This window comes from Lissotriton vulgaris, chromosome 6 (genome assembly GCF_964263255.1).
Source record: "Lissotriton vulgaris chromosome 6, aLisVul1.2, whole genome shotgun sequence".
Taxonomy (NCBI): domain Eukaryota; kingdom Metazoa; phylum Chordata; class Amphibia; order Caudata; family Salamandridae; genus Lissotriton; species Lissotriton vulgaris.
The window spans coordinates 539,927,428-539,942,813 of NC_141694.1; the positions used below are offsets into that span (position 1 = coordinate 539,927,428).

Sequence of the window (15,386 nt, forward strand, 5' to 3'; positions counted from 1 at the left end):
ATAATCTAGTGAATAGTCCCGCCCATGTGCGTGGACCCCGGAGCAATCAAAAATAATCTCTTAAAGTGTCGAAAAAATGCAGAACTGCACAGACACTTAAGAGAGAATTTAAAGACACATAATGCAGCCTATAAACAGGCTACACTGTCCAGTACTTCAACTAGAAATTCCACCAAAAATCCACAAAACAGCAAAGCCTGTCCAGATTTCCCTTGCCTTCAGCAAAAACCCCTCTGGAATGATAGAGAGGAAGACATGGACAGACAAGCCCCATAGGCTGCCATTATGTGGCTCAGAATAGGATACTGTGCCTTTATGTGAACTTTCCAGAACTTCACAGTATCCCAGAATGCCCTGCAGGTCCCTCTTACTTTCAGTTCTTTTTGAAGGCGTAACACGCCAGACCTGTAGCATTCCTTACATGAATATCTGTCTCCACCGGGGAGGAGGGCGGGCGCTTATGACTCTAACAGAGATACCCCTACTACAGAACTGGAGTTATAGAAAAGAAACTACTCCTTCTGTAGTAGGGGATCTCTGTGTATAGTCATAATCTACTGAATAGAATGGCAAGCCCATCCCCACACCAAAACGGCGGTGGAGAAAAGAAACCCACACCACTATTGTTCGAACAAATTCTGCAGCGAAGCCTGTCCAACCTGAGCATCCGCCCTGGCATCAGCGTCCAGACAGTAATGCTTAGCAAAGGTATGAACCGACTTCCAAGTGGCGGCCTTGCAAATTTCTGCAATCGGCACATTACGGAGCAAGGCTGTCGTGGCAGCTTTGCCCCTGTTGAAATGAGCCTTAGGCTTACCTCCTAAGGTCTTATTAGCTTTCTGGTAACACAGTTGTATGCAGGACACAATCCACCTAGAGATGGACTGCTTAGAGGTCGCAAGACCCGTCCTGACCGATCCATAATTGATAAACAATTGGTCTGACCTACGAATACCTTTGGGATTATCCAGATAAAATTTCAACACCCTCCTAACATCCACGGAATGTAGAGACCTTTCCGCTGGAGATGAAGGGTTCTGAAAAAACGTAGGCAAAGTTATAGTTTGGTTGACATGAAAGTCAGAAATAACCTTTGGAAGAAATTTAGGGTGAGTACACATAACAACCTTAGCAGCATGAAATACAGTATAAGGTTCATTACAACACAACGCCTGAATTTCACTCACCCTGCGGGCCGATCTAATGGCCACGAGGAACGCCGCCTTCCAGGACAGGTGCTGCAACAAAGCCTTATGAATGGGTTCGAAAGGCTCCTTCATCAAACTGGAAAGCACCACATTCAATTCCCATGAAGGCGAAGGAAGCCTGACAGGAGGGAACACTTTCTTCAAGCCTTCCAAAAAGTCTTTGATCACAGGGATCTGGAAGAAGGAAGTCTGTGAAGGGCTTTTCCTGTAGGCAGTCAATGCAGCGAGATGAACCTTAATGGAATGAACATTAAGGCCAGACCGCGCCAAATGCAGAAGGTATGGAAGGATGACATCTTCCTTGCACGTCGTTGGATCAAAGTTCCTGGACACACACCAGATACAAAACCTCTTCCACCTGTAAACTGAAGTCAGAGTGGAGGGTCTCTTAGACTCCTTCAGTATGTCCATGCAATCTTCGGGCAGATTCAAATGGCCATATTGCACTATCTCAGGAGCCATGCAGCCAAACTCAAGGACGAGAGGTTGGGGTGCAACATCGGCCCCCCGAACTTCGTGAGAAGGTCCGGCCTGCACGGCAACCGTATGTGTGGAAGGAGAGACCGGTGTAGAAGGTCCGTGAACCACCACTGTCTGGGCCATTCCGGGGCAATCAGGATCATCCGTGCCCTGGACCGGGACAGCTTGATGAGCACCGCTGGAATCAGGGGAATGGGCGGAAAAGCGTAAACAAAGCTGTTCGACCAGTTGATCCAGAGTGCATTCCCCAGCGTCCCTTGCTGGTAGTACCTGGAGGCGAAGTCTCGGCATTTGCTGTTTTCGGCGGTGGCGAACAGATCTACGTCTGGAGTCCCCCACCTTTTCAAGACTTTTCCTAGTACGTCGTCGTTTATGACCCATTCGTGGTTTTCCTGAATCAGTCTGCTCAGTGCATCTGCCTGAACATTCTGCACACCTAGTAGATGAGTAGCCGTTATCGTCAATCCCCTGGCCAGAAGCCAGCGCCAGATCGTCTGCACCTCCCGAAACAGGGTGCGCGATCTCGACCCCCCCCTGCTTGTTGAGGTAATACATCATGGTCGTATTGTCCGTCTGTACAAGCAGAGAGTTGGTCTGGAAGGACGGATGAAAGGCCTTCAGTGCCAAGTGAACAGCTCTGAGTTCCAGGAAATTGATGTGATACGTGGACTCCATCTGAGACCACGTTCCTTGAATCTGTAAGTCTCCCGAATGCGCTCCCCAGCCTTGGAGAGAAGCATCCGTCACGATAGTCTGAGTAGGAATGTCCTTGTGGAAGGGAACCCCTCTGATGAGATTCTCCGCTGAACACCACCACTTCAGAGACTGAAGAGCATGCAGAGACAGTCGTATCTTGTCGTCCCAAGATCCTTTCCTCTGGTTCCATTGGTCCTCCAAGCACTCCTGCAGAGGTCTCATGTGTAGTCGTGCATGAGGAGTGAGGAAGATACAAGAAGCCATCGACCCCAGTAGAGAAGACACCGTCCTCACTGTCGTAGATGGAGAGGTCATAAGAGCCTGAGCCTTCCGAAGGATCGATCGCCGTCGCTCCTCCGAAGGAGACACGCTTGCTGACAGCGTATTGATGGTGGCTCCCAAGTATTGAATGCACTGGACCGGGATCAGGACAGACTTGGACATGTTGATGTGCAACCCCAACTTGTTCAAGAGAACGCACGTCTTCTGGAAGTCTGCTTGAGCTTCCGAGAAGGAGGAGGCCTTGATCAACAAATCGTCCAGGTACGGGTAGACAAACACCTTAGGTGTGCCACTACCACTGCCATGCACTTTGAGAATGTCCTGGGCGCAGATTTCAGCCCGAATGGCAGCACTGTGTATTGATAGTGGTTGGTGCCGACTTGAAATCGCAGAAACTTCCTGTGTTTGTACGCGATGGGCATGTGGGAGTACGCATCCTGTAGGTCTATGGCACAAAACCAGTCCCCCTGTTGCAACTGAGGATAAATCTGATGCAACGACAGCATGCAAAACTTTTCTCTGCGAATCCACTTGTTTGCCTGCCGCAAGTCCAGAATGGGCCTGAACTCGTTCTTGTCCTTCTTGCGAACCCGAAAGAACCAGGAGTACAGACCTCTTCCTCTTTGAGACAGAGGTACGTCTTCTATCACCCTTTTCCTTAACAGGATATCGGCCTCCGCCTGGAGCTCACGCAGTTGATACTGCGAGCTGACCGGAGGGATCGCTGGAGGGGGGCTGATGAACCGAAGACTGTATCCATTGCAAACAATATTCAGCACCCACTTGTCCTGAGTAATTTTTCTCCACTCTGCCAGAAAAAATTGAACTCTTCCCCCCACCGGAGCGGGTAACGGATGAAGGGGAAGTAACCGCTCAGGGTCGAGACCCGGCCGGGCCCTTGTTCGCGGTAGTGGACTGTTGTCCCCCTCTACCCTTCTGACGTTTCTGGAAGGGTCTCCGGAACTGCTGCTGTTGTTGCTGCTGCAGTCCCGAAGACTGCCCCCGTCCTCTTCCCTGTGCGCCGTAGCGCCTCTGGAAAGGCCTGAAGGATTTCTTCTCTTTGGGCTTCTCCAAGCCCACAGCCGTCAGGGTCTCCGCCTCCGCCTTCATGCAGGCCATCTCATCATCTGCGTGTTTACCGAATAGTGTCTCTCCGGAAAAGGGCAGATTGGCCACCCGCTGCTGGGCCTCCGGCTTGAGTGACGTGAGCCGTAGCCAGGCATGCCGCCACTGATTGATTCCATGGCAGTAACCATGTGCGGCCAACAGGGAGGTGTCCGCCGCTGCACTGATCACCTGATTTGATACCAGCATCCCTTCCTTGAGGATCTCCTGGAAGTCCTCCCTCTTGTCTCTCTGTAGCAGTTCCACGAACTGTTGAAGGGAGTCCCACAGCGCCCGGTCGTAACGGCCTAGCAGAGCTGTATCGCTGGCAGCTTTCATGGCTGCGGAAGCGGTCCCAAACGCTTTCCTTCCCGCTGAGTCGATCCATCGACTCTCCTTATCTGGCGGCACGGTGGATGACGGGGAGGTAGAATGCAATTTCCTGGCCGCCGTCACAATCACTGAATCCGGTACCGGATCCATTCTCAGAAAGGCAGGGTCCGAATCCGGGGCCCTGTACTTCTTCAGAAGCCGGGACGGAGCGGCCTTCACCACCGCTGGCGTGAGGAACAGCTCCTCCGCAGGTTCCTTCAATCCAGGCACCAGAGGCAGAAGAGGGCGAGACAAGTGCTTCTTGTGAAGCGTCTCGAATATCACGGACGTCATAGGTGTTGGAGCCATCACCGTGATACCTAACTTCGCAGCCCCCCTCAGGAGAACTTCCTGGAATGTGGCAATGTCGTCCACTGGAGAGATTCTGGTCTCAGGAGAGTCCGATAAGGTCGGCGAGTAGGAATGGGTCCTGTAAGAGTCCGTGGGGGACCTAGACCCTCTCCTCCTGTGGCGACGCCTTGATCTGGTGGAGGATCTATGACGACTCCTTGATCTTCCTCTCCGTCCGGAGCGTGAACAGGACCTCCCCGGCCGAGGACGATCAACCGGGTCCACCGGAACGGGTGACTTGGGTTTGGACGGAGCCTTCGGTCTAGGCGTACCCTTCGGAGGCGTTGGAAGCTTAGGTAACGAAGTCGACCTCGGCGGAACCGGAGGTGGCTTCTCAGGCAACCCTGATCCAGGTTGCGGTGGAGGCAACGGAGGCGGAGTAGGTGTCCTCGGAGGGGGACCCCTCGGTAACGGAGGAGGGGGAGTCACCTTCCCCGACGGGGTATACACCTCGGAATACACTGAGTGCGGCGAACCCCCTTCTCTTCCAGCCTGGGACGTAGGCGAACCTCCCACGGCGTCAGGTCTACTTCAACCTCTTTTCGGCGTCAAAGAACGGCGACCATACGGCGAGCGTCGGCCCCTGGACGTCGAGCGTCTCTTCCTCAGCGTCGAACGACCTTCTGTGCCTCGACGGAGACCTTTTGCGCCTCGACGTCGAACCTTGGCGCCTCGACGGCGATCCTCGGCACCTCGACGGCGACCTCATGCGCCTCGACGGCGACCTCCTGTGCCTCGACGGCGACTTCCTGTGCCTCGACGGCGTCCTGGGCATCGACGGCGACCTTGACGGCGATGAACTCACCGACGACGCCCGCCTCCTCTTCGCAGACGGCGAACGGCGGTATCGCCTCGACGGCGAGCGCCGACGCCTGGCTCGTCGACGCCGATCGCTCGACGTCGACGCCGACGAGGATGACGATGAAACAGTCACCAGGGACTTCGAAGGTCTAGTAACATCCCTCGATGCCGAGCCTCGACGTTGTTTCGTCTCCGATGATGGGGAACAGACCGCAGTCATTCCTCTCGACGCCGTAGTGGGCGCAATGGACCCCGGTGGAGAATGGTGACGTTTGCTGGTCTTCCTGCCCCTGGGGAGCCCCCAGGGGCCTCAGCATGGGCAGAAGAAGCCCCTCCAGACCCACCTTGTGCCTTCAGTCTTCTTTCCTCTAGACCCTGAAGTCTGATCTTCTTCCTTTCCCTCAGGGTCCTTCCAGGGAAGCCTTGGCAGATAACACACTCCTCTGGAACATGAGAAGCTGGAAGGCAGAGGATACACACCTCATGGTGGTCCGACCTGGCCTTTTTACTGGAGCACTCCGGGCATTTGTCGAATAAGGCAGGCATATTCGTCAAAAAACAGAGTGAGAAAACCAAGAAGAAAAGCCCCACAGTACAATAAAGTACTAAATCTGTGAAAAATAGTGAAAAAACACCAAATAAGTCCCAAAAAGGGAGAGCTCAATGCTCCAGGGTCCTGCTAGCAGGAGCCGGAAAAAAGAACTGAAAGTAAGAGGGACCTGCAGGGCATTCTGGGATACTGTGAAGTTCTGGAAAGTTCTCTTAAAGGCACAGTATCCTATTCTGAGCCACATAATGGCAGCCTATGGGGCTTGTCTGTCCATGTCTTCCTCTCTATCATTCCAGAGGGGTTTTTGCTGAAGGCAAGGGAAATCTGGACAGGCTTTGCTGTTTTGTGGATTTTTGGTGGAATTTCTAGTTGAAGTACTGGACAGTGTAGCCTGTTTATAGGCTGCATTATATGTCTTTAAATTCTCTCTTAAGTGTCTGTGCAGTTCTGCATTTTTTCGACACTTTAAGAGATTATTTTTGATTGCTCCGGGGTCCACGCACATGGGCGGGACTATTCACTAGATTATGACTATACACAGAGATCCCCTACTACAGAAATTGATTGTCACCCGCCTGAATCGGTAGGGTTGGCATGTATGACAGTGATTAAAGTTTATGAATGCATTCTTATTTGTGCCAGTGGTGACTCGCAGCCCATGGTATTTCATCACTTATTTGTTGAATGGTGGGTTGGTGATTTGTGTTTTGTGTGTTGAATGGTGTTATGTCGTGAGGGATGTTCGCGCTATGTGGAACTAGCCATAAATAGGATGTGGATTGTGTGTGGTATCCATGCTCTAGTATAATCCTTTGGAGAGTAAGTATAGGATTTTGACTGTTGAGGTCAAAGCGAGGTACCTGTCTGGTGACTGGGTTGTACAGCATGAAGCTGAGGGATCTGGGATTGTGCCTGGCTTCCCTGTTTGACCGGGTTGTGTGATCCTAGGCAAATACTTTTATTCTCTACGCCTCTTCATTTTACCGAGCCTCCTTGTTGTTCAGTGTCACATAACGGAGCACATGTGTGATTTTGGGGTGTGCTGGAGCAGACAAGACTCTGTAGGTTTGATTTGCACTGTGAAATTCAGCCACTAAATGTGTGTCTTTCTCTCACATGAAGGTTAATACTTTAATATTGGTGGCCAGACCAAGTACCATGCAGCCACATTTATGGCACAAACCTTGCCCAAGGACAGCAGCCAAAAAGTACATCCCAAGTTTAGTTTTTAGCAGATCAAGATTTACCTAGATTTGCAGGCTGCTGAGTCGAGGTTGTATTCAAATCATGTTTCCCTGTTGCAGGGGCGTAGCCATAAAGCCACATGGACCCTCATGAACATTTTTAGAAGAAGGAAGTGGGAGATTTAAAAAAAAAGAATTGGGAGAATGTATTTCCTCCACTGACTTCTATTGAAGATGAGGCAATGTTAGGCGAGAGACAAAAATAAAGTAATTCTTGCATCAAAAACTAGGAGTCTCCCATCTGAATTTGGTCTATTGCATGCATGCAAAAGGACCTTGAGCTTGTTCTGAAGCTTATAGCAGCCCACCAACTTGCAGCCTGCTGGTGGACTCAATACTTGCTGCCAGGCCTAGACAAAACATCCTACAGCCAGCCAGTAGAATGCTACTCCACAGTGAGAACCAGTGTGAGGAGGTGCGGGACAGAATGTGCCATTTCTCTGCTGGGGCTGCGGTATCACAATTAGCCTACCAAAAATGCCATCCAGCTCCTCTGTGCGTGCATGCAAGTCTAACCATCTCCTGCTTGGGGTCTTAGAACTATTTTTCGTTGGTCAGAGACAGGAGTCAGAGCAAGCCAATGACGTCCCTGCCTGGAAGGCTGCGTGATAATTTTGCATTTCAGTCTGATTGAACTGGTGTTAAGCGCAACTCATTACTAATGGAGATCAAGTGTGTTATAAATACGTAACTAATGCATTTTAATGCGGTGATGCGAACACCAGCACTAAAACGCGTCATTCTAACCCCCGATGTGACAGAGCGGAAATCGCATTTTATTTGTAGGGGTGCAATATAATCACATGTGTAGAGCGCACCCACAAATGATCCTTTATTTTATTAACATGAAGTGCTAGAATTTCAAAATACAATGACATGAAGCGTGATGTATTTATGCCACTGAGTAACAACATAGGGAATTAAGTGGTAAAACGTAAATGTAACAAGCAGAAAATATTAACTTGAAGAGCTCGTGTTGTAGCATTAGCATACATCCATTTATTAAAATTATTAATTGTGTCATTTTATACGTAGGTAATAAAGTAATTAAATGTGCCTTATTTCCTATGCAATTTCGTAAAGCTCATATGCCACTTTTCTTATGTCAGGGGAATCTTGTGGGCCTGAATTTTTTTCCCTGGAAGCTCTCGCTTTAGAATCAATAGCTGAATACATGTATGCTGTGGAATCCGTTCTTTCTCACATTTTGTGTTGTAGGTGGAAGAAGCGCTCTTGTTAGCTAGAATAATGTCTTTATGTTATTAGTCAGGCAAGGAGAGAAAGAGTTACATTGTAAACTCCAGCCGATAAGGGAAAATTATTGTGTTTCACACTGGAGAAGGTCTGGGAATCAAGGTCAACATATTACAAATCAGGAACACCGTTATCCAGTGGAAAACAACCTTTGTGATCATGTTCAGAGCGGATGGCATGACCTGCAAAGACTCTTGGGAAAGATACCTGTAATAATGCGATGTTAGAGTAGGGAAAGTACCCCACTTCTTCTCTGCCTTCGGAGAGAGAGCATCTTAGAGCAAGCTCTGTCTCGTAGCTTTATGCTACATGATCCGTTATTGTGGGGAGACTTCTTAGGAAAACTCCACAGACTGACACCTTTTAACTTTCTAGTCTGAAGATGCCTAAGTAGGGATGTCCTTTTAGCTTTAGTGTAGGGATAGATTAAGGCTTTATATTCATCTACCCTTGATGCAGGGAAACGTGGACTAATGATTTCTGATCCTTAGCATCCTGTTTCTTGAATTCATTTTTATTTTAAGTTGCACTGCTTAAACTTGATACACGGGTTTGGCTTTATGCTGATTCCAATGTATTTCTACACTCTAATTTTGGGGTGTTTCTATGTCCAGCTATTTTTGGCTTTGTAATAAATTAACTAACTTTACGCAGGTGTCTGTGTTTACTATGTGTTAAGAGAATTTTCCGTTGAATTGATTAGCAATAATAACAACTTTTCTCCCCTCTACGCTTACATGCTGCTAAAAAGAACCATTCGGTTGTGATTCTAGAATAGCTCCAAAGCCTATGGGCCCGGCCCTTTCAGATGCATGGTACTTGGCAGGGCTAATATCAATCCGTACAACAACAATTCTGGATTAATTGCCTTTTTATATTCCAAATATTAATTCGCTGCGGTTTAGCACAGTTTTTTAAATTAATATTCGCAATTTTTTCTAAAAAACCTTTTATAGTGTTAGAAATATTCAGCATGCTGGGCCTGGAAAAACTGGACATTTTGAAAATTAGCTTCAGTTAAACACAGAGCCCCAAATTAACACCTAGAAATAGACTGAGCATTTTTTACTCTAGTGTTAAACTGCAGAGAGAAGTAGATATCTACCCACACTTGAAAAAAGTATAGTGACTTAGGAAATTACATTTTTAGGTCGAGCATCAGCGCGCATGCGCTGTCTGCAATTCCTGCTGTAAACAATTTACCAGAGTGTAATCTGGCAATCCGGCCTGCTTCTTGCAATTGGCTAATTTGTGCATTAAATTTTGTTTCCTTGCTCCTTATTTGTTCCTGCTCCAATACATCATTTATGGTTTTACCTGAGGAGCACCGGCCAATTACAGTTCCCTTACACTCGTAAGTGTTATGTGTTATTTGGGGACTACTTGTTTATTTAATTTAATGTTAGTGTGTGTCAACAGTGTGTTTTTTATTTATTGTATGTGCTTTGATCTTGTTTTTGTTTGCATCGGTTCGCCCTCAGCAGATGATCTCCTTTGTTTACTTTAATTGGCTTGGCTGGAATTCAAACCTGCTCCGCCAATTTTTTGTTCACACTCAGCACTCACTTTTTTGGGGAGAGACACACTGGTTATTGCTTTGTCTAGGCTCTAAAACAAATGGGCTCCACTGACAGCATTTTTTTAAGACAAACAGCATTCACTTTTCATTTTAATTTTCAATGGGGAGTGCTGATGCCGAGACCCCGCCCACACTCCGTTAACACTGAACGGGAAGGTAGTAGAGACTAGATGCATCTTTCCACACTGTCACTGCTAGCTTCAGCCTCCCCTTTTGCGCTTCTCCTCTCCCAGACACATTTGCTCCAGAGCCAAAACACCGTCCAAGGAAAGCAGACCACCACTTCCTGGTGAAGTCCTGGCTCCAGAGTATAAGCATTCAGAGTCCCTGCACACCAAAGCTAGTTCTCCTTCTGAAAGTTTGAATGGCTTTGGGCTTCTCCAGAGCGCCCGTCCTGCAGCTCCAACAAAGGTAGGCATGCCATAAGCAGCTGCAGGGCTCGAGTTGGGGTACCACGTGGGTGGTCAGCGTTCCCCCACTTATTTTACCAGGGGGACAGTCCCCCCTGCCAAACAGCTGGACTTCACTCTTTGGCCTCTCTGGGACGAGGAGCTCGTCACCTTTCGTGACATCACTTCTTGTCGTGACGTCACTTCCGGTGACAGCGTCCTCCCACTTCTTTTTTTACGACTTGTGCCCTGAGCAGCTGCCTTAAAGTTACAACAATGCACTGCAAAAAAAGGGCACCCCTAGAGCCAGGACCACATTTACTCCAGCCTGGCCGGAGAAACCATCTGCTGCACACAGACACGCTGTGCAGGGCGCTTCGTCAGTCGCTTAATAATTATTATTAGCAGGAGTGCAGCGAATGAGTCAGACTTGAGGGTTTGGTGTGTTGTATTTTATTGTTATCGTCGAGTTGGAGTGACTAGTTTGACACTCTTCTGAAGGCAACTTCTAAGTCACAGGTATGCGTAGCTGACTAGAGGGCCAGCGTTTCGTGGCAAGTGATATCTATATGTTAAACTGTTCTGTGTTTTTAGCCTGTTTTCACATGATGTTTACTTCTTTTTCTAAGTTTTCTATGTAGACTGAGCTTGAGCAGGAGCCATTGACGTTCTTTACAAAATCAATACTTAAGTAATAGAAGGCCACGTTCATTTTGCTTTAGGCACAGGGAAATTAAGTCACTTGCCCAGAATCGCAGGGTGTTGAACAGACGCCAGGACTAGAATCTGGGGCCATATTATCAAGCCCCAGCGATAATTATCGCTAAGCGCACTTAGCGCTAGGATAATTATCGCCGGGTAGTGTGGATTTTTATTACTGAGATAGCGTGTTATTAGGAATGCTTATCTCAGAAGTGATAAAAATCCTCGCGCTAACTGCCAAATGAGAGATTATCGCTGGAAAACCAACAATAATCTCTCGAAGTTTGGCATTATCTTGATGATAGGGGCTCACAAACTTAGCCATGATATCCACCTTCCATACGATATCATGGCTAAGTCAGGAAAATACCAGGTGTAAAAAAAGCAGCGCTAACCGCGGTTAGCGCTGCTTTTTTTATCACTAACAGGGTTAGCGATATCCTTGATAATAGAAGAAATGTCGCTTAACCACATTTCTCCTATTATTTTTTCTGGAACGCCCCCTTTGCATTTCATTAGAGATGCAAGGGGAAGCGTAGAGAAAAAGGGTGCTAACATGCGAATTTGCGTGTTAGCATCCTGTTGCTGATAGGGAGATAATTTTATTAAGCAGAGATAAATCCCTTGATAATATGCCCCCTGGCTCCCCAGTTCCACAAACGGCAGCTGTAGCCCTTAGACCAGATTTCTTCCCCACCCTTTTCCTATTGAGCTCTTCGTTTGTACACTACTCTCCCCCCGCTTTCACTTGCATGCTTCAGCCCTCGCACAGCATTAATCTCCACCCTTCCTACAACTGCTCAATATGTCATTTGGAGCATCTCACCCTCACAATATCCAGTGCAGCATCTCACCCTCACATTATACAGTGCAGGATCTCACCCTCAAGTTACTCTTTCTACATGTTCTCCACCCATCTCCTATGTTCCTTCCCCCACCTGTGCCCCCATATTGTTTTAACCAACCGCCGACTGTGATTCCTTACAACCCCCACTAATAATTGCTCTCTCCTCCCGTGCCATAGTTTTCTTTTTCTGTACCAGTCCAACTCAAACCAGCAAGCAAAATCTTTTTTATTTAAAACTGCCTGTGTCATGTTGTAGGTGCACGCATGCTTAGTGCTTGCGCCTGCGAATTACAAAGCTGACTGCGTGCACCCTTTTTCCTGTTTAAAAAAAAAAAACTACGCTGTACAGCATCAGGTATGCTGTACGGCAGGGCTAATAATCTCAGCAACCTCGATAGGGGCAAGAGCAAGATATATTGACTTTGCCAAGAGCGGTTTTAGTACAGATCATAAACTAAACTCTCCTTCTCTGACATCTCAGACAGGCCCAATAATCCCTATAAAACCTCTCACTCATCAGCAAATCTCACATTGAGGTGTAAGTTCTTTGGTGCGCCGATCACTTTTGGGTCTTCTCTCTGGGATTTTGCTTATCACACATGTTGGTGATACAGAGAGAGCCTTCAGTGTCTATGTACCACTTTACAGTTGTTTTCACTACACCCTGTGATTTTTTTCGCATTTTCATACTGGGGATCCAAATGTTTGATCTACACTTTACAAGGGTTTCACTACGCTCTGTGATATTATTTTAGGATTAACAGACGTTTTTACTAGCTCATGTGTTTTATTTTACATGTTCACATTGGGGATATTGAGAATTCCAATGTTTCTGTATTTCACTTTAAAAAGGTCTTACTACACCTTAAGGTCTGAATACGCCTTATGATGTGTTTAACCTACTTGCTTTTGCGCCACTGTGGATTTCAATCCTTATATTTTACACTTTAGAGGTTTTGTTTTACTAAGCTCTGTAATTTGTTTATACGCTCGTGGTGGCTATACTAGGTGATCTGCTTTCTTTTAAAATGCAATAGGTCTCACATTTTTGAAACTTTGAACTATTGGTATTGTAACTGACAATGCCTTTTATTATAGCAGGTTTTTCAACATATAAATGAAAGGCATTGTCATTTACAATGCCAATAGCGGAAAATCTTGCAATTGCGAGACCTATTGCATTGCAAATGCTTGTTTTCTATGTGCCCCGTTTTCCTGTTGTATATCAAGAGTTATAAAAAGCGGTGTGTTTTAAATTGGGTTATTATTTGTAAAGGATGTGAGTCCTGCACAAGTAATAGGTACACAATTGTCTCCTTACTGGGAACCAGGTACGTTATTGTAGCACTTGACTCTCTCAGGGTAACGAACAAGAGCAGTCCAAGGCCTAGCGGGAAGTGGTGTGGGCTAGCAATTCCAATTCGCTGGTGTGCAATAACACTCAATAAATGATTGTCCAACCAGTGGTTTTTCTTTGAAAAAAAGAAAAGTACATTTATTACACACACTACTAAATACTATTCATTACATTAGAAATATATTCAGCAGGTAGATGGAAGCACCCTAGGTGATACCCTTATTTCACATTTCACCCATAGATGCTAGCCCCATAATCACAGTGTTCCATCCATCCTAGATGTAAAATGATACTATGAGCGGATGTGATTATATAAAGCAGGCCTATTGGCTTTTTCAGGGAGCCCAACCACATTATTAATTTATTTATTTATAAATATTTTTATTATGGAAATATAAAATCCAAAAACATGAATGAAAACACTGTTTTAAAGCTTTTCATATCATACCTTCTGCTATTGGTATAAAGCCATAACTAAAAGAAACAAGGAAAGCCCAACACCCACACTCCAGAGTCTAACCACCAGAGCCAGCTGGGGAACCCTTCTGTTTCAGTTAGATGACTGGGGATCACAACAGGCATGGGGCAAACAGTTTCCTTCTTTTCTTTTATATAATTTCTTAAATGTCCCCATACATCTTTCGGTTGCACCCTGCAATGATGCTTATGACTCAGCGTGTTCATTACAGAAGACTGTGGCTCATAAACTGTCACAGAGCCTGGGTGTGGGGCCTCTAATTTATGCCCTAGCAACACAACACCAGGCAAGCACCAAGAACAATTCAACCAGTTTCCCCCCACTGCAGGGAACATCTGCAAAAAATCCACAAAAAGTGGAGCAGTGCGCAGGTCAGGAAAGAACCAGCAATCTCATTAACAACAGGAACTAGTTCATTACAAGCTAAATGTATGAGGTCCGGGGGGGTCCGTGGTGCATCAGGGACATTCAGAGGTGCAGGTGCTGTCTATAATATGTAAATGCATCATCAGGATGAGTGAGGATATTGAAGGGAGGGCGTGAACGTCACCAGGGGATAAAGGAAAGGAAGGGCCACAATAACTAGCATTTGTAATGCAATAGGTGTTGCCTTTTATTTCTGTTTTGAGAAATAACATAAATAAAAGGCATTGACATTTGCAATGCCAATAGTGCAAACTCTTGTAAATGCGAGACCAATTTCACTTCAAAGAAGCATCCGCCATTGTCTCGGGCTGCTTGGAAAGTGAAAGCACGCAATGTGCGCTGAATGTTGCAGGAAAGCATGTCGTGCCTGCAGTAAGAGAAACTCATTAAAGAAAATTGTGCTAACAGACTAAATAAGATGTTGTAAATAACTCCTTGAGACAGCAATGAGCAAGTAAGGAGATTTATTGTAGAGCACAGCAGTAAAGGACCCAGCGCCTGCTGACCAGTCAACCAACTGCCCAAGCAGAACCTGGAGCCCTCAGTAACATACTAATTCTAGAACAAGACAGAAAGGGCATAGAGTACAACAAAGATCATAGAGAAAACAAGATATGCAAGCAAATAGTTTACAACACATCTTCCACCTTTATAAACAAAAAGAATAACATATCAATTGCAAAAATAATCATTCAGGTAAGAAGGTGGTTTACGATACCTTGAAACCCTAGAAGTGGAAAGAGAAGGAGGAAGGGAAGGAGAAGAATCAATGGTGGTGCTTCGAAAACCAGAGGAACCAGAATCTGATACATCACCACCGTCAAAACAAGACCTGCCAGAAGGAGAAGAAAAAGGAACACACTCTTGAGATAAAAGCATGTAACCACTACCCCCCTCTTCATTTGAAGAAACAACAGAAGAATTGTGAGAAGCAGCAACAGAGTTATCAGACAAAGGTTGAAAAGGTGTTTGCCCATTTTTCTGATAAACAGCAACCCGCCTCAAATTCCACTTCTCACCATTATCAAGAAGAACATAATTAGGGAAAACTTTTCTAACAGTAAAAGGTCCCCTAAAGTTAGTTAAGCCTTTAGCACACCTCCCAGGTTTAACTTTAACCAGATCCCCTTTTGAAATCTTACTACCCACCATGGGAGAAGGCAAAGTAAGGTTGGAATCCATAAGATCACCTCTACTCAAAAGTTGCTTGACCCAAGAAGGAACAAGTTTGGACCCAGGAGCCCTTCCACGCAAGATTTCAAAAGG

General features: G+C 46.4%; 1 protein-coding gene across 1 annotated transcript in view; it reads right to left on the bottom strand.

The window, feature by feature from the left end:
• Positions 1-14,924, bottom strand: part of LOC147707527 (lebercilin-like) — a 318,405-nt gene extending 303,481 nt beyond the window's left edge. The window contains exon 1 of the mRNA XM_086926539.1: positions 14,839-14,924. The gene's annotated coding sequence lies outside the window, so the exon portion shown is untranslated. The remainder of the gene's footprint in view (positions 1-14,838) is intronic.
• Between the last annotated feature and the right edge of the window lie 462 nt (positions 14,925-15,386).